The sequence below is a fragment of the Ambystoma mexicanum genome, chromosome 1q (genome assembly GCF_040938575.1).
Source record: "Ambystoma mexicanum isolate Mex_15411 chromosome 1q, UKY_AmexF1_1, whole genome shotgun sequence".
Classification (NCBI taxonomy): domain Eukaryota; kingdom Metazoa; phylum Chordata; class Amphibia; order Caudata; family Ambystomatidae; genus Ambystoma; species Ambystoma mexicanum.
The window spans coordinates 760332747-760353328 of record NC_090922.1 but is presented as its reverse complement, the minus strand read 5'-3'; positions in this window follow the sequence as shown (position 1 = coordinate 760353328).

The window sequence follows — 20582 nt, the reverse complement described above, 5'->3', positions numbered from 1 at the left end:
GCAGTAATTCTGCCACGTGTTGACTATTGCAATGCACTGCTGGGAGGAGCCAGCAAAGCAAACATTCAACAGTTGCAGAAAAATTCAAAATGCAGCGGTCCGAATTATTTTCCAGATGAAAAGTTCTGAACCTGCTAGCGCTGCCAGAAGAAGGCTGCATTGGCTCCCGGTGGCAGCCTGTATTCAATTTAAATTGCTTATCACGTGCCACAAATGCCTCTTTGGAAATGCCCTTTCCTATTTGAAGGAGAGGATCAATTTTTACCATCCAAACAGATGTCTGAGATCTACGGAGGGCTGTTTGTTGGTACTGCCACGAACTAAAAGATCTCAGGGACTGGGACGGGCCTTTCATATCTGGGGTGCACAAGCCTGGAATGCTCTTCCAATCAAGATACGTAAAACGGAAGACCATCTTCTTTTCTATAAACAGATAAAGACTTTCCTGTTTACTTAGGATTTTCCTTTAGCTTTCTCCACCACTGTTGTCTTTCGGCACCTGGATGACCACGGGCTTTGGCGCCTTATAAATCTGAATAACATAACGTAATATAACATTATTATGAAATGCTGACATCCAATTTCTCAACATGGCTGTTTCCTCACATTATATTTCCTACTTTAGCAAGCTTCCACATTGTTTTATCTACCTTGCGTTTCTGCGTATACACATCTGCTGCATCTCTTATCACTTATCGTCTCAGTCTGTGTGGTGTTCTTCATATTCGCATATGTGTTAACTTTGCTCCTTCAATTACATCTTCATTCTCTAAATGTTCATACATCAGGTTTAGTGCATCCATGTATCTTCTCTCCTTAGCATCACTTTTCATCTGTCGTACTTCACTTATAGTTCTTCTATGTCCAGCGGTGTCTGCCACCTCAGTTGGGGGGCACATTCGGTACGGTTGTATGAGTGCATAATGTCAAAAGGCGATTGGCTTCAAGTTGCTTTTTGACTGGAATTAACATCCCTGGAGTACATGAGATAACTATACAAGTTACTGTGGTTTATGATTCTGATCTGCATAGTTAAGAATTATAAAACAGAGAAAAGACAAAAACAAAAAGGGTGATTTATTTTCCCTTTAATACATTTTTGACAATGAAGTAATGGTTGTGAAATCAGTTACTACAGGTTAGTGCCTTTTGTATTTAATCAATAATCAATTCATTTTAAAATGTAATGAAACAATGATATGGGTTTAGTGATGAGCCACTTTCCCTTATCTTTTGCCTCACTAGGTACTGAAAAGGATAACATCCACACCTGAAGAAGGGACAACAGCAGCCCCGAAACGCATAGTGCATAATCCGTATTAGAGGTTCAGAAATCAGTGGTACACTAATTATGTTGATGCTTTGTTGCTCTGATACAAATATAGGAGTGTTATGAAATCCATTATGAATAATGACATTGTTGAGTGATATCATTTGAGTGTTGGTAAACACACAAGATTGTTATGATTGATTTATATGTGTTCCTTTGTTCTTCTTATTTGAAATGAAACTGTTATCTATTGACACAATTTCTTTAAATGTATGAACACTTTTTGATGTATATGAATGGTTTCTTTATGAAATGATATGACAATTATACTTTTGATCTTGATTAAAAATTACTTTTTTTGAAAAATACAAATCATCACTTTATGAGGTATTAGCTGTTGTCATGCTGAAATCCTGTAACCTCCTATTAAACATCTTGAGGTCTAAATGTGGTGAACTCCTTAACCTCTCTGATTCAGATGCTGATACACTTATGTCCAACCAATTAAAAACAGAGGAAAGCTTACATTGGATGGACTGGATAAGAACTACGGACAAAATGAGGGCTGCTAAACTCTCTGCATCTCCCTCACCAATAGATAAACCAAGGTCCTTTTTGCTGCAGTATTTAAAGAGATCGACAGATGTAACAATTCGGATGGATTTCATGAGGCTAAGACTCAATTTACTGCCTACTAGGGAAATGCTCCATATTTGTTTCAGTGATCTCTATCCTACTAACCTGTGTGATAAGTGCAATGAGAATGTAATACAGACAACTCGGCATCTTTTGACTGAATGTGCTGATACTTGGCACTAGATTTAAACGTTTTGTGTATAATCTTGATTCTCTTCTCTTATATCTGTTCTGGGATAGATTAATCTCTGGAAATGAAAGGTTCCTTACGTTTGAGGTGGTTTTGGTTTTAAGAGAGCTTAATTTGTTCGGCAATGAGGGAATGGTGAATGTTCTGCCAAGAATCTGAGAACCTCCCGTTCTTGTCTTCTTTTATATCTTAAGTATTCCTTATGTATGTTAAAATTGATGTAGTTGTATTTTGGATTTCTTACTTTTTTTTCTTCTGTCTTTTTAGTCAATGTGTAAAAAGTAATAATTTATTTTTGGCTAATGCACAATAAAATTAAAAAAAATTTAAAATAGAATTGGGAATCTATTTTTCTCCTTATTGGAGTGACTGGGTGACTGTGTAACTTGTCAATTTTTTGACAGGCTGTTAATTGTGAGTGCATAATGTCTCTCATACCTTTGTTGTGCTATTTGGATAATACCAGGTGATAAACACAGTGTTTTCCTGATGTTCTTGCAGTATAACGGAGGTGATGGGGTGGGCTCTATAAAGGATGTGTACGTATGCTTCTCTACAGAGCGTTTATGTATTATCGGGTGAATACCGCTGGAATACCACAGACATGGGTAGTTCATTCCTGCAGTATTATTATATATTGGGGGAATCCCACAGGGTATAGAAAAATAATATATTATACCTAGTGGGCCAAAATGAACCTATTGGCACAACAGGTTCAGTGGGAGAAGGCCATGGCTAGTGGGCCCCAATGAACCCTATTGATGCAACATATACGGTGGCCACAGCCAAAGGCCGTGGCCACTTGCATGGCTAAAGGCCATGTCTAGTGGGCCCCAAAGAAAATCTATTGGTGCAACATGTGCAGTGGCTGTAGCTAGTGGGCCCCAAAGAAACGTATTGGTGATGATGTACTGTGGCCACTGCCAGAGGCCATGGCCATTGGCCAGGTCCGAAGGTCATGGCCAGTGGGCCCCAAAGAAACCTATTTTTGCATTATGTACATTGGCCACGGACAAAGGCCATGGCTAGCGGGCCCTAACGAAACTTACTGGTGCACCATGTGCAGTGGCCACACCATTGGCCATGGCCAGAGGCCATGGCTAGTGGGCTCCAAAGAAACATATTGGTGAACCCTGTACAGTGGACATTGCTGAAGGCCATGGCCAGTGATCTCCAAATAATCTATATCAGTAGTAGCAGTAGTAGTTTGTCATTTATATAGTGCCTTTATCCCATTAGTATGGCCTCAACGTACTTGTGGGTGAACGCCCTCTGGGACTGGAGTCGAAGTATGTAGATTATTGGAATGAGAAGAAAGTGGGTGTGCATTACTAAAGGGCCTCAAAGACACTTATTGGTGCAACATGTAGCGTGGATAAAGGTCATGGCTAGTGGGCTCCAAAGAAGCCTATTAGCGCAGCATGTACAGTGGCAGTGGCCGAAGGCCCAAGCAAGTGGGCCCTAAAGAAACTTATTGGTGCACAATGTACATTGGCCACTGCCAGAGGCTGTGACCACTGGCCACGGTCGAAGGTCATGGCTAGCATGCCCCAAATAAACCTATTGGTGCATCATGTACACAGGGCATGGCCGGAGGCCATGGCTAGTGGGCCCCAAAGAAACTTAATGGTGCAAAATGTAAGTTGGCCCCTGCCGAAGGCCATGGCTAGTGGGCTCCAAAGAAAATATAGTAGCAGTAGTTTGTCATTTATATAGCACCTTTATCCCTTTAGTGTGGCCTCAACACACTTGTGGGTGAATATGTAGATGGTTGGAATGAGTAGAATGCGGGTGTGCGTTAGGGTTAGATAGGAGTTAGGTGTGCTGGTTGTGCTCTACTAAGCAACCCAAGATGGTCAGGCATATGGATGGGTCCTGTGGAAGGTCAGTAGGATTACAGAGTGCAAGGGATTTTCTATGTGACAAGCTTGTCCAAAATTTGCCATAGGTCGTAGCTGCATTCTAGTGTCGGAGATTTGTTATGTGTCCAGCTAGATGGAATTGTGTCATAGGTCGTGGCAGCAGTCTGATGGCTGTTGTGCTTTGCATATTAGAGTGGGGTGTGGATGCAAATACATGTGAGTGGGTTGCCGTGCCTGCGGCGGTTGTCCACATAGTAGTGTTTGAATACGTACCTTAGTGATTCACCTGCTGCTTTGCATTTGGTGGTGCTGAAAAGAATCCCGACTATTCTGAGCGTTGAACTTTACCTTGCAGTGGGAAATTTTCTGGATGTAAACAAAACTGTGACAGAGGCATATGGTGTCATGAAGAAAGAGAGAGGGTCGAGGGGAAAAAACCTCAGGTTGACGCTGGGAATAACCATGTTGTGAGGACCTTTCTGAAGAAGAGGTAGTCCCAATTGCTGTGGATGCATAATGGGATGGATTTACAGATGTTGGGGGCTTGTATGGAGAAGGAGGAGCTTCCCATCTTGGTGGACTTGTAAGGGGGTTCACGAGTAGGACTGCTGAACCAGATCTAAGATTTCTGGTGAGTTGGTAGTGTGTGAACTTTTCCTGGAGGAATTCTGTGCTATTATTGTGGATGGCACGGTGTGTGATGTGCATGGCCTTAAAGGCCGCCCGTCAGTTAATAGGAAGCCAGTATAGTACTCTAAGGTCTGGGGTGATTTGTTCTCTGGATGAGAGGGCAAGGAGGAGTTTGGCTGCAGAGTTTTGGATTTGTTGGAGTTTCCTGGGCTGATTCGCTGGGTTGCCTAGATAGAGGGAGTTGGCATGGTCTAAGCGGGAGAGATGATTGAAAGGATTGTAGAGACTTCGTGTGGGTAGGAGACATAAGGGAAGATTCGCCTGAGGATGCATAGGTGGAAGTGGCATGTTCTGGACACTGTGTTGAAGTGGTGAGAGAGTCATAAGTATGAGTCTAGTGTGCATCCAAGATTCTTTACAGAGGTGGATGTTGCAGGAGAGGCTATTAGGGAATGTGACCATGGGGTTGATTGGGCAAGGAGAGATGTTTTACCACATATTAGGGTTTCAGTTTTGCCAGGGTTGAGGAGGAGGTGGTTAGCTGTCATCCGGTGGTCTATTTCAGAGAGGCAAGAGGCAAGAGGCAAGAGGCAAGGTCAGGGCAAGGGGGAGGCTGGCGACTTGGGGATTTGAAAATGATCTGGGTGTCATCCACGTAGTTATCACAGGTAACGTTATGAAAGCAGATGAGTGCCGGGGGGGGGCACTATGGTAGAGATTGAATAGTAGAGGGAACAGGGAGGCTCTGTGTGGGACCCCTTTGGGAACAGGTTGAGATTGGGAGCAGAACGGGGGAAGAAGCATGATTTGCGAGTGGTTCGAAAGAAAAGAGGAGATCCATTGTAGAGTGCAGTATCTGATGCCTAGAGAGTGGAGTCTGTCTGTGAGTATGGCGTGTATAATGGTGTCAAAGGCAGCAGAGAGGTCCAGGCGGATGAGTGCAGCGAAGCCTTCCGAGTATGCTTTTCTTTTTAAATCATCCCAAATGGAAACAAGAGAGGATCCTGTTCCTCAAACGGGTCTGAAACCTCTCACTAAGAAAAGAAAGGAACACAGCTATCATTCTGTCAGTGCACCCAGCCTCTCCTTTTAGTTCCCAAATCGAAGGTTCCAACCCCTGCCAGCAAGCTGCCTCCCAACTGCTACCCCATTGTCCGTACCTAGGCCACACCACCCAACTAGAGCCCCCGCGTAATTTTGCCTCTCACGTAAAGCGCTGGTGAACAGCATGCAACAAAATGTTTTGTCTGCAGTCAGAAAAGAGGAAACATATGTCCCCCGTGATGGCCCGCTTTAGCTGGGAGACTGCTGCAAAATGTTAATTTAAACATGTTTGAAGTGCTGTCTTTCTCGAGCCTCCAACAGCGGAGATAGAAGGCACCTGAAATAGAGCACAATGTAAACAACCTGGAGGTTAGAACAGGTCCTCTACCTGATAAACACCTCTGGCTGAGGCCTGTGGATTCGGGAGGCATTGCCAACCGTTGATAGATTAAGTGGGCCTCTATTCAGAGAGCAAAGTGCACAACTTCATACTTCCCTTTCCCTGCCTGGCCGTTTCTGCTTTCACCATAGTCACTTCCCTTTGACGTCTACAGACTGTGAAACCGCACAGTGCTCCAGCCATTGTAAACAGCTGCAGAGCTTCATGCTGAAGTGTATTTTCCATGCAGGTCTCAACTGAGTTCCCAAATCATAAATGTAACAAGCTATGACAAAGCCAATAGTTTTATTTTTTGTGTAGACATCGGGTAGGTATTTGCCTGGTACAGCCGTAATTGTACTACCTTAAGGGAGTGAGTACTTGGGTGTAATATATAGTGCCTGGTCAAGTCCGATCTAGTACTTCTACACTAGACAAAGCTGTAGGCTTTGTCAATACTTGTGTTTAACAGGACTTCTTTGAAAGGAACCGAATTGATGACGCACAGAATGCTTATAAATCATGTGGCTGAAGGTGTTTTGGTTTAATGCATTTTCTTTCACCAGGTGTGTATTTAAAGTTACAATTAAGCAATTGATTCCTAGAAAATTGTCTAGAAATAACACTGACAGGCCCTCTACAGCACAAGGATTGATGTCACTTGTTGATGAAGCTAGCTCAAACAGATCCCAGGGCGATGTGTTTTGGGTGGGGAGGGAGCTAGTGAATGGGAATGGCCATTGGCAGCAAATGGGTAGGTAAATAGCAAAACAACACTCACAAACTGTGTGTCCCTCCCCAAATCCCACTTCCCTCCAATGCAGTAGTTTCAGCTTATAGGTGGCACTTAGCCACCACCTATTAGACAAAACTAAATGTCTATTTCGAGACTTAATCCGGTCAAAAAAGTCACCCAAGTATGTATTTTATACTCCCTTGATTCTGGGCAGAGGGCATTCGGCCTTCTGTACTGATGCATCAGTGATGGTGACAGCAACATAAATCAAGCTACCAGTTCATCAGCTATGGTGAGGTCTGTTTTGCTCTGTGGTGGGGAATCATTTGTATAGGCTTTGGGGGTGGTATAGTTTCCAATGCAAAACAAAAGAGGTGATGTTGGAAGATTTAGAATTAATCTTAAACATCTGGCAATTGCTCTGGGCAACTTTCAAAACCAGAAGGGATGTATATGTAGCAAGTATTGTTGAGTGTTGACACACCTTGGCTTACATTCAGTTCTTGGTTGGAGCCAACGTACATTTAAAATCACATGGCGACAGGCACAGTGCAATGTCAATGCACATGTGTGACATACTGGGAAATGTACAGCATACCCGGATACTTCACCATATCAGAGGAAAAGTATTTTTAACTTTAAACTCCAACTGAACTGAATCCATCCTTATATGCAGAAAGACTCTTTTCAATTGTTGCATCTCTCTTTCTTGCACACGTGATTTACTGTACCAGCGATATCACTCATGAGGCCATAAGCGATGGCATACGTTATATCACCAGTGATGTAATTTCTGATGCCATCAGTGTGCTTAGTGGTCGCACAAAGAGGGATTCAGCCCTGCTGATTTTATGGGGTTTTGTGGTGGTAAATCGGCACCCCAACATGACTTCAACTAAAGCAAAATGTCAAGGGTTTTGTTGCATCAGATTGTTTCACCTTAACATTGCCTCAACTAAAGTTTTTCACTGAATTTCAAGGGCTTTGTTATGCTATGCCTCCCACAAAAAACAACTAGGAGCCACCAGGGTATTTGTTTGAGCAGTAGCTTGGTTATCCCTGGTAAAATAACATACAAACACAAACACTACAAAACCTCCTTAGCTGCTAGTGCAAGTAGACATTCTAGTTCTGATGCAACAGTTAATTATTACTCACCATTCAGCTTTTATTTTATAATATTTTGGATTATACAAATCTGCACCCAGGAAATTTGCCAGACACAAAACATATATATTTAAAACACACATATCAAAACATAGCACATGAAATATAACAAATATGTAAAAAAACAACTTTACAGTACTAAGACCATTAAGTGCAACGTGCTAGTAAAGTCTCTCCGTGCTTGTAAACATAAACTATAAACACATATACTCAAAGTGCACTAATATAGCACCAAAACGACTCTTTGAGTAGAAATAAAATGCCATTACTCTAGATCCCCAACATGTTTCGTTCTTTCACATCAGAGTTAATCTTGGAACTTCTTCAGGGGCTATATTTAAAGTTTTCAAGCACATTAACGAGAACCCTAGTGACATATATTCAGAAACTATCCACAAGACAAACTTGTTTTCTAATGTATGTGTAAATGCATTTTCTAAAGCACCACAATCTAATACCCATCTGTTTCGGGTTATCTTTGCTACTGCACCTTCAAGGGTTTCACACTCTAAACCGTTGCATCCATCAAATCATGTAAGCCACCTAAATATTTGATCAGCTTGGCAGAACTTGCCCACTTATTCAGGCCACAATTCAATGTTGATATTCAGCCACTTGCTTGTAGGACCAATAGTACATCTGTGTAAAAGAACAGCAATACCAGGTCAGACAAATGCCATCATCTATCTTTAGAAGTAAATCCACCTACTTAATTATTCAGTGAATAAAGTTTTCTGGCACATAAACAAGAACCCTAATGACATATATGAAGACAAAGTCCACAAGACAAACTTGTTTCCTAACCTACTTATTATGTAGATGGATTTACTTATAAATGTGGAATGTACTATAAAATAAAAGCTGATTGTTGAGTGATAATTAAGCTCATATTGTATTTTTAATTGCACACCCTTAACACCATGTAGGTTTAATTCAGAAAAATAGACACTTACCTTGCGGCACACCTCAAATCCATTTTCTCTGTTAATGACTGTGAGATCATAAACAGGTAATCGGACTTCAGAAAATACCGGACAGCACAACATCACACTACAAGGTCATACATATGTTTTTATTAAACACACTTAGCACCCACATAGTAATCTAGACAGGTGCTAAGAGGAGAGGGAAGTCCGGGGAAGTCAAGGATGCAAGGTCAGGCTACTCATACTGCAGGCGTATATCAGAGAATACAGCCCACATTCCAAGCATCGTGATTGGCTAGCTTCCCCTTCCACAAACGTAATGAAACGTAGTGACTACACTACTGTCCAATCCTCCAGAACACTTTTTTCATATAAATATAAACATAAAAAATACAACTCAACACAATTAATTCCTAATACACAAATGTACAATCTGAATCAAGAAACACAGTTCTCGGACAAATACTCATTCATCTCTGTCATCATTATGGTCATAGACTGCGCAACAGTGGCCGCGAAGTAAAGGTGGCTTTAGCTGAATTTCAGGAGTTTTGTTGCTTACATTTTCACCTTAACCCCTGCAACTACAGTTTTTTCATTGAATTTCCAGAGTTTTGTTATTCTGTAGATTTGTTCCGCACATGGCAAGTGGCCACAGCCTACAGCTGTTCTCACTGTATATTTTAGAACAATACCAGACCTCTAGGTATGGCATTCGGCCATTGGTGGCGGGCACGGCCACTCTATATTTTAAAACACTTGCAACCATCACCCAAAGGTGTTAAACTCAGCAATCTGTCGTGAACTTTCCCCTGCGAAACAAAATCGCAATACTAAACAAGTGCTTGTCATCTTCTGGGTAGGTGTCTGCACTGGGAAAATAACAACCTCAGTAAAATCATGGCAGCCAAACACTTGAGCAAGCTTACCAACCTCAAAAAAGTCCAAGGGGTTGCGTCCACCTTCTGAATAAAAGTTATGCTGTCCACCCACATGTGCATTTTACTTGTACCCTGAAAACCAGCCACAATCAGGGGCAAATAACTACACCAGTTTCCAGGATTGCTAACTCTCTTGCCACAACATGGGCAAATACTCATGACTTACTTCCCTCTCATCATTTCTCCTTCTCACCCCCTTGTCTGGCTTTCAACAATACTCTGCTTCATAATGATATCTTGAAAAGTACACATGCCATAGTGTCACTCAAATATATAAATCCTCCTTAAACTATGTTATGCAAAAAGTGCACAATTGTGGCATTATTCCCGCCCCCCACCATCTTCACTGGGAGAATATAAATACCAGAATGCAATTCAGCAAAAGGCAAACAATGGTCTCTGGGTGCAATACTTTCCAGGGCTGACAGAATGTGTATGCCATGTGTTTTCTTAGTGTGTTATGAGAAATTTAAAAATAAGAAAACACACAACTTGTCTCCCATTCATACAGTAACCAGGACCAACCCTGCTTAGCTTCAAATGAGGAAGAGAAGAGACCAGGCCATGTTGCTCTAAGTGGTCCTGTAACTTAGGTTAATTTATTAGGCAACATGAACTGAGGGGGCAGGCCCATTCCTCTCTTTGAAGCTAAGCAGGGTTGCTGTAAATATGACCTTTTTGTCTATGAAAAATTAATGGAAAGTAGGCCACAACTTTTTGTTTGTGTTGTTTTCGTAATTTCGGCCAAATACCTTACACGAGTCAAAAGTTATTATTAATTCAGTTTTTCAAGGTTCATATGGGAGTCTGACATACATTAACTATAGGACGGCGACCTCCACCCTATAATATATTGTTTGTTTTTTGTGACAGAAAAATATATCACATATATTAAGCCTTACATGAAACTACTTTGTGCTATTTTGTTCCACAAAAATAATGAACTTACACTGCCCCCCCTAATTTCACAGCTGCACGTGCTAATGTCCTAATTGACCTCTGTAGAGGTCATGAGCACTTGGGGTAATGACCCATCAACAACATCCAGACTTCCTAAACACTTCACACAATGTATAAGATTGTTAATTCAAAGGCATTACATCCTTCAGTGAAGATGGAGACTTCAGGGGTTCTGCAGTTGTAACCCAGCACTGAAAAGCAGAGGATACGTCAATGGCCCAGATTTGGAGAGTTGAAAAATCACCCAGCACGTTACCACTAAAATCCATAGAATTAGGAAGATGGATTTAGCCGCAAGTGAAGGATATTCAGGGATAAAAGAAAGACAGTCATTTGTGAAATCGATTCCCCTAACAGGGAGCATATTTGCATTTACTTTTCCATTCTGAAAAGATGGCCAGCATTAAGGAGTAACTTTCACTTGGAGAAAGCAAATGAAAGGTGCTAATCTTCGTCATACTCTCGAGCAAAGACAAGACAGTAGAGGTCACACCCCCTCATGAAGCAGAACCACCAAATAAGCAATGTTTGGGAGTGCATGGGTCCAAAGGTGATGGGGCCAATGATTTATAACATCAGAATGTCATGCCTTAGAAAAATAAATGTTGACTGGTGTTATCATGAGACAAAAACATGGTTATGTCAAATGTACTTAGGTTAACTTGTGTCTTTACTACACTCAGTGCTGAGGTAGGGGGGTATTTAGACATATTACTTAAAATGTGTTGGAGGCAATGGCGCGGTAGGTAGTCTGGAATTCATAGCAAGTCTATTTCAAGACTAAAAATAAAAACTTTTCATTGATTTCAGTTCAACAACCAGCAGTGAGAAAAAAGACATCATATAATCTCTATATGTATGAAAGGGAAATGTGTGGATATGTGTGTGTGTGTCCGTTCTAAATGCTCAGCATACTGCGTAACATGCTACAAACCTGAAATTTGGCATGTGGGTAGGTTCCATGGTGTAGACAATGGAAAAAGTATAAAAGATAAGCGGCCTGCTATAAGTGGATATGTGTGTGTGTGTGTGTGTGTGTGTCTGTTTGAAATGTTCAGCATACTTCCCAACATGCTACAAACCTGAAATTTGGAATGTGGGCAGGGTCTATGGTGTAGACAATCTAAAATGTTTAAAATATAAATGTTTCTATTTTTATTTTTTTAAAGCGGTCTGCACCGCTTACACCTGCCTTGTTGTTCTTCTCAACGTAGCTCTGCCATAGTTCTACGTAAACTTCAGCAGTTCATTCTTCCTAAACTTTCCACACTTTCCTCATTCTAGTTGACATTAGCGGCACTCACTTTTGAAATGATGCGGGTTACACAAAGCGGTGCTTTTGTAGTAATGCGGGTAAAATGAAACGGTGTATGTCTCCTCAATAGTGTCCGCAATGATGTTCTCCATCACATCGTGGCAAATCTCTCAAGATAACTACAGGAACTTCATTTCCCATGGAAGTTGATGAATGTATGCCATCTCAACAGTAGGAAGTTTACATGCTTCAGCCCTACAGATACAGCACATATGTTGGGGTCATTGCTGCCTCAGCTGTAGACCGGGAAACCAATAATGTTGCTGCACAATCTCAATGCTCCAACTCAAATTAGCTTGAATCGATTGTGTTGTTGATTGCACCTAGGGAGTTCACATGGCCAGAATGTATCTGACAGTGAACCGCCTCCCTTCCCGGTGATTAGCCAAAAAAGATCTCTGATACTAAATTAGAGACATCATTTCAGTGCTTAGTGAGCCCGCCAAGTAAGCAATCTAAAGAGGTACGAGAGAGGGTGGGGCCAGTGATATCATTCAGCTTACTGACAACATCAGACAAAAAGGTGTACACAGTTATAGGACATTGCCAACACATGTACAGGAAAGACTCCTGGAGGTGCCCGCACCCAGGCAGCCAGCACTCTGCCGCTCTGCTAGTACACAGAGGCAAGAATGATAAAGGAAATCGCTAGTAAAGATCTGGACCTAGATCCACCTGTCTCAGGAGTTCAGTAAGTCCTTTTTTAATATGAGTATAAAAAGGAAACACTGATTATGTGTGAAAACCATTAGGGGCTTATTACAAGTTTGGTGGTAAATCTGTTGAAATACCACCAAACTGTATTACCGTCACAGCCACTTGGGCCAGCGTTATTACTGCCAGATTACAAGATTGCAGTGTTACTCCCCATTCACTTTGGGTCCATAGGACTTTGTTGGGCATAATTATGGTGAAAGGTGCTATAACAAATGGCAAAATTATTGAGTTAATTAATTTTCGCAGAATTAGCGTAATTCCACCTGTGGAAATTCCACCAAAATCGGGTGTAAAGTTGGTGGACTTTCATCTAGCTCATAGCTGGAGGTGAATATTCCAACTTTCTGCCAAACGTATAGTTGGGTGGTGCAGTAATGTGGCAGTAAACAGTAATACCGCTGCATTTTACCTGCAGCACCAAACTTGTAATGAGGCCCTCAAGTCTCTTTCACATTTCAGCTTGGAGCAGGGGCCTGCTGCAGGATTGTGACCATTGGATTGAATGTACCCCCTGGGAAGGGATGCATGTTATATTTATCGTGTTCTGTGTTCCTTATAACATAAAAGCATCAGACTGTTATTATCTGAAAATCAGAAAATAATATATATTTTGTCATGTTTGGATTTGGTGTTGTTTTATTAGCTCGCACACTCACTGTCCCATATTTTTCTGTTTCAGTTAATACAAAGCCATAGAATTCACCAAACTGAGCAAACTCATGAGTAATAAGAAGAAGAGCTGCCTCGTGATTCCTGGTGTAAAGGGATACATTGTCTGCTTCGACTGATACAATAGCCTTGTGGCCTAAGCATTAGACCCTGGTGAGCATGTATTTCCATGATAACCTGAAGATAAAGGGTCCATCACTAAGGCAAATGAAAGTGGGCAAGTAGGCACCACTGTCCAGTCATCCCTTCCCTGGAGAATCTCTACCAATGATGGAGATGCTGGCCTTTGGGCCAGTGTTCGATAAATGAATCCCATCAAGTCAATAATCCTCAAACACCGTTCACCTCAGAGCTGAAAGCAGGCACATGCTTGTTCAGCGTTTCCAAAGGTAGCAACCACTTGAGAATGAGGGTTCTGTGGGGATACATCATAGAAGAGGCGATGCAGATTAGGGATATGGGACCTGCCTAGAGCAAATCCAGAGTGGTCAGGATGAAGCAAGAATTCCACTTACTGAAGGAACCTAGCCAGCCAAATGTTTGCAAAAATGTTAACATCCATATTAATTAATGAAAGAGGACAATATGGTCCTATGGCCATTTGGCCCTTAGGTTGTTTCAACAACAAGGGGATCAGAACCTCACCCATGGTGCCAAACAAGGGGAAATACCCCGTTGTCCTCTCCCAGACTTTCAAGAGATGGGCTACAAGAGGTGAGTCAAATTCTTGTAGAGGTGAAGAGGATCTACATGCCACCTACTGGAACGCTCTCCCACCAGAACTTCGTCGGATTGACTCTCACACAGCCTTCAGGAAAGCTATCAAGACTAGGCTCTTTGTATAAGAGGTCTTCCTGGCACAGCCATAAGCGGCTGCACACACTGTATGCTTCCTTGTAATTTTTAATGTAACTGATCACTATGTAATCGTTCACTTTGCACTAAGTACTTTTGTGGGGCCGCATTCTTGTAACCCTGAATCATTGCTTCATCCATGTCCTTCACAGCGCCTCGATGCCCGAGGGCAGTAGTGCACTTTATAAATATTTAAATAAATAAATAAATAACTATCAGCTGATGGAAGTGGGTGAAGGGGAATCCCCTCCAGGAATGCAGAACATTCAACTGGTGTCTTGGAGTCTCTGGCCAAATTTAATTTAATTCAATTCTTCACACTATCATCTGCGAATGCAGAGATCACATCAGGGCCTTTGTCACTTTGCAACACTTCCAAACAAGTTCTGCTTGGTCTATCAACCTCTCTCTATATTTGTTAGCTTTGAATGGTTGAGAAAATTATGATATCTCTCAAACCGAATGAATCAAATGTCTTCCAGTTTTACTCTATTTGCGAGGAGCCACATCACCTGGAGAAGCATGATGATTTCTAAGTAACATAAAGTAGTCAATCTCTGTACCCTCAAGTCGAATGGACTTGATAATCCTATTCTTGGCCTTGATACATATGCCCCTTAGGAGAAGCTTGAAAGCCCTCCTCCCACCAGTGCTGACAACAAAGGGACTGACCCAACATTGTGCTCAACACAGATTTAGTCTCATCAACCAAGGCAACATCACTAAGAGCAAACTGCATAAACTGCCATAAGGAAGGAACTCACGCTAGCACCTAGCAAGACCAACAGCAAACAAAAGCGGGAATGATCTGAATAGGCATGGGGTAGTGTAGAGCAATCGGAGATAAAGCAAGTAGTACAGCGGAGAAGCCCATCATAAGATCGATTCTTGAATACATAAAATGGTTTTAAGAGTAAAATGAGAATATTCTTCTGACATTACGTAGCACCAAGTGGGACAAGGACGAATAATCTTCTCTGCAGCACGCGTCAGTGTCCAGGGCGTACTGGAGGACCTATCTAGGGCGGCATCAAAGACAGTGTTAAAGTCCCCAGCCCAAAGGACATAGTTATGGAGAAAATTAAGGCATGTATCAGCAACCATCAAGAAGAAATCAGCATCCTCGACTTTAGGAACGTGCACATGCAAAAGAGAGATGCGGATTGCCTATACAGTCCCAGAAGCAATGCCAATCTCCTCACACTACCAGTGCCGACCACCGAAGGGACACAGGAGAATGCCCTGTTAAATAAAATAAAGCCACCTCCACCCCTCCCTTTCATCACGAGGATAATGAAGTACAGAATCATTACCAGGACCTCCTGATGGTGTTTCCTGTAAGAATTTAAGTTGTACAAGCATCCTATCCAAAGAGGACATTCTTTTCTGGGAAAAACATTCCAGCCTCAGGTAATTGCGGCCACGGTTCCATGCCCGGCAGCTTTCTGTACAAATCCTGTGGCCTCCATAATAACATACTACAAACGTGATGAGGACTTCCAAATCTGCAACGCGCAACTGCACATAACAACCGCATCTACGTCAGTGATTTAAAAAAACCCAACCTCATCTGCCCTGCAATGCCCAAACGTGCGGTGCGCAACGCACCCCAATGATACCCAAATAGGAGTAATCGCAGAAAGGACTTGGCCACTGCCAGGAGGCACCAGTGATGCCAAATACATGCCACCAAACCTGCTAACAAAGCACAGACAGAGCTCACCCACGCAGACTGAAGGGGCAATGAAATCCTCAAGCATGCTGGTTCTAGTTTGAGAGCAGTGGAGCGCTCCTAAAGCATACCGGTGCTAGCTCGAGAGCAGTGGAGAGCTCCTCAAGCATGCCGGTGCTAGCTCAAGGGCAGTGGAGCGCTGGCTAGCTCGAGGGCAGTGGAGCGCTCCTAAAGCATACCGGGGGTAGCTCGAGAGCAGTGGAGCGCTCCTCAAGCATGCCGGTGCTAGCTCAAGGGCAGTGGAGCGCTGGCTAGCTCGAGGGAAAAAAAGCGCTCCTCAAACATGCCAGTGCTAGCTCGAGGTTGTGGAGCGCTGGCTTGCTCAAGGGCAGTGACGTGCTCTTCAAGCATGCCGGTGCGAGCTCGAGCGCACTGGAGTGCTCTACAAGACTTCAATAAACAGTAGTGCAGTTTGCAATGAGTCTGGAGAGGTGGTAGACCCAGGAAGAGGGAAAGTAAAAGATGTGTAGAATAAAAAATGTAAGCAGGCATGGAGTCATAGCCTGGCTGACAGTAAATACGGATAGCATATGTCTGTAAAGGCTGCCTTCCCAAAAATAGAAAGAACCCAGAGACAAGACAGTTCTGGTGGAAAGCCGTTAAATAAATGAAAGTAATTGGGTGATTCCATGATGCTCACTTTCACAGGTGCAGGTTAGAGGATTCCAAACATGAGTTCCCTGGAATCAGTGGCTCACAGTGTAATGGTGAACGTGACGGGGAGTGGCGCGTGGGATACACAGCAGAGCTGGGAATTTCACTTTCGCCACTTCTGTGAAACTGTGCCTGAAAATGGAAACATTTTGGTAAAAGGGATTTTACAGTTACAAAAATATAGTAGTATGCAGAAACATCAGACTTTTTAAAATACCTTTTTTTGTATTTTCAAAAAGGAACTTGGGGTTGGTCACCCTAGGTTACCTGGGGGCAACCAGACGTGGACTCCCTGCTCACTGTGCTTAGAGAGGCTCAGCTTCACCTCACTGATGATGCCCAACAAGGCTGAAACACGTGTATGGGGTTGCTGGTGGTACTCTTGTTCAGAGAGGAATTGCCATAGCATTTCGGTGCTGGACTGCCCTTGTGGGCGGGACAAAGACTGATATGCAAATGGATATTTCCCATCTGTGAAGGTACAGTGAGCAAAAAGCAATGGCTGCGAACTCTCAATGTGGTTAATAACCACTGAAAAGGTTATCATGCCTTGTTCTTTCCAGAGAGGGGCGCCTGCTACCTTTTTTTGTATTTTCGAAAAGGAACTTGGGGTTGGTCACCCTAGGTTACCTGGGGGCAACCAGACGTGGACTCCCTGCTCACTGTGCTTAGAGAGGCTCAGCTTCACCTCACTGATGATGCCCAACAAGGCTGAAACACGTGTATGGGGTTGCTGGTGGTACTCTTGTTCAGAGAGGAATTGCCATAGCATTTCGGTGCTGGACTGCCCTTGTGGGCGGGACAAAGACTGATATGCAAATGGATATTTCCCGTCTGTGAAGGTACAGTGAGCAAAAATCAATGGCTGCGAACTCTCAATGTGGTTAATAACCACTGAACAGGTTATCATGCCTTGTTCTTTCCAGAGAGGGGCGCCTGCTACCTTTTTTTGTATTTTCGAAAAGGAACTTGGGGTTGGTCACCCTAGGTTACCTGGGGGCAACCAGACGTGGACTCCCTGCTCACTGTGCTTAGAGAGGCTCAGCTTCACCTCACTGATGATGCCCAACAAGGCTGAAACACGTGTATGGGGTTGCTGGTGGTACTCTTGTTCAGAGAGGAATTGCCATAGCATTTCGGTGCTGGACTGCCCTTGTGGGCGGGACAAAGACTGATATGCAAATGGATATTTCCCATCTGTGAAGGTACAGTCAGCAAAAAGCAATGGCTGCGAACTCTCAATGTGGTTAATAACCACTGAACAGGTTATCATGCCTTGTTCTTTCCAGAGAGGGGCGCCTGCTACCTTTTTTTGTATTTTAAAATATGTCGGAAACCTTTACATTATTTCAAACAAATACATACATTAACCATTTTCTAAACAAATGTGATGTGTAATTGTTAAATTCCACTCGATCTGTACAAAAAATCATTCTGTGAAAAAAATTAAACATACTATAAATAATACATGTTTTTAATTCTTCTTTTGATCAGACGGTGGCTCTTCAATCGTGGGGGCAGGTGCGTTCCCATTGCCCAGTAGCTACCCAATCACGTTCGAAACTGGGTGCCAGTTGAGGGATGGATGCTCTTTTGCTGCTTGTTCTGCGTATGGTGTGTGTGTGTCAACTGTGCACGTCTGTGAACCACAGCTGATTCAAGGGACTTGTCTGTTAGCAGTCGTTTGCCTTTGTTAAATGAAGGTTGTGTAAATTCACGGGCATGGTGTGGTGTGTTGCTACTTACTCTTTTGCTGCTTGTTCTGCATATGGTGTGTGTGTGTCAACTATGCACGTCAGCAAACCACAGCTGATTCCAGGGACTTGTCTGTTAGCAGTTGTTTGCTTTTGTTACATGAAGGTTGCATAAATGCACTGCCGTGGGCATGGCGTGGTCTGTTGCTGCTCTCATGCATACGGTGTGTGTGTGTCAACTATGCATGTCTGCGAACCACAGATGATTCCAGGGACGTGTCTGTTAGCAGTTGTTTGCCTTTGTTAAAAGAAGGTTGCACACATTCACGTACGTGGTGTGGTGTGTTGCCGCTCTTATGCTGCTTGTTCTGCATAGGGTGTGTGTGCCAACTGTGCACGTCTGCAAATCACAGATAATTCCAGTGAATTGTCTGCTAACAGTTGTTTGCCTTTGTTAAATGAAGGTTGCATAAATTCACTACCCTGGGCATAGTGTGGTCTGTTGATGGTCTTATACTGCTTGTTCTGCGTATGGTGTGTGTGTCAACTGTGCACGTGTGTGAACCACAGCTGATTCCAGGGACTTGTCTGTTAGCAGTCGTTTGCCTCTGTTAAATGAAGGTTGTGTAAATTCACGGGCATGGTGTGGTGTGTTGCTACTTACTCTTTTGCTGCTTGTTCTGCATATGGTGTGTGTGTCAACTATGCACGTCAGCAAACCACAGCTGATTCCGGGGACTTGTCTGTTAGCAGTTGTTTGCTTTTGTTACATGAAGGTTGCATAAATGCACTGCCGTGGGCATGGCGTGGTCTGTTGCTGCTCTCATGCCTACGGTGTGTGTGTGTCAACTATGCATGTCTGCGAACCACAGATGATCCCAGGGACGTGTCTGTTAGCAGTCGTTTGCCTTTGTTAAAAGAAGGTTGCACACATTCACGTGCATGGTGTGGTGTGTTGCCGCTCTTATGCTGCTTGTTCTGCATATGGTGTGTGTGCCAACTGTGCACATCTGCAAATCACAGATAATTCCAGTGAATTGTCTGCTAACAGTCGTTTGCCTTTGTTAAATGAAGGTTGCATAAATTCACTACCCTGGGCATGGTGTGGTCTGTTGATGGTCTTATACTGCTTGTTCTGCGTATGGTGTGTGTGTCAACTATGCACGTCTGCGAACCACAGATGATTCCAGGGACGTGTCTGTTAGCAGTTGTTTGCCTCTGTTAAAAGAAGGTTGCACACATTCACGTGCATGGTGTGGTGTGCTGCTGCTCTTATGCTGCTTGTTCTGCATATGGTGTGTGTGCCAACTGTGCACATCTGCAAATCACAGATAATTCCAGTGAATTGTCTGCTAACAGTCGTTTGCCTTTGTTAAATGAAGGTTGTGTAAATTCACTACCCTGGGCATGGTGTGGTCTGTTGATGGTCTTATACTGCTTGTTCTTCCTATGGTGTGTGTCAATTGTGCACGTCTGGAAACCACAACTGATTCCAGACACTTGTCTGTTAGCAGTGGTTTGCTTTTGTTACATGAAGGTTGCATAAATGCACGGGCACGGTGTGGTCTGTTGGTGTTCTTATGCTGCTTGTTCTGCCTATGGCGTGTGTGTCAACAGTGCACGCCTGTGAACCAGATGATTCCAGTGACTTGCCTGTAAGCAGTTGTTTTCCTTTGTTAAACGAAGGTTGCATACATTTACTGCCATGGTCATGGTTTGGTCTGTCGCTCCTATGATGCCTTTGACATGCATGTCAGGGAATATTACACTGCCTGGGTAAGTGACGGGTCTGTTCAGTAGGCCCCCGTGAGCGTTCACCTCATACCTCTCGGGAGTTTCATTTCCTCGCAGAATTCTGTGGTAAGGTTGCGTACCTGATTCACAATGTATTGAACCGCCCCGAGAAGCTCATATAATGCACCTTTCTAAGATGCCCGATTTTGCAACCCACCTTATTTAAAGAGAGCCAATCAATAAGAAGTGTTGGGCATGCAAACCCGACATGTGCTTATTCTTTGGCTCCTAGAACCCATGTGGAAGTACAATTCAGCAGAACCAGCCTTCAAGCGTCTGCCAGCTGCAACATTTGGGAAAACACTTCTACCCTTGGCATAGGGGTAGAGATGCACTTGCGATGTAATTAAAACAGCAGTGGCTAATGTTGCGGCCGAGCCAGACTGCTGAAAATGTACAGAAGGCCAGGAA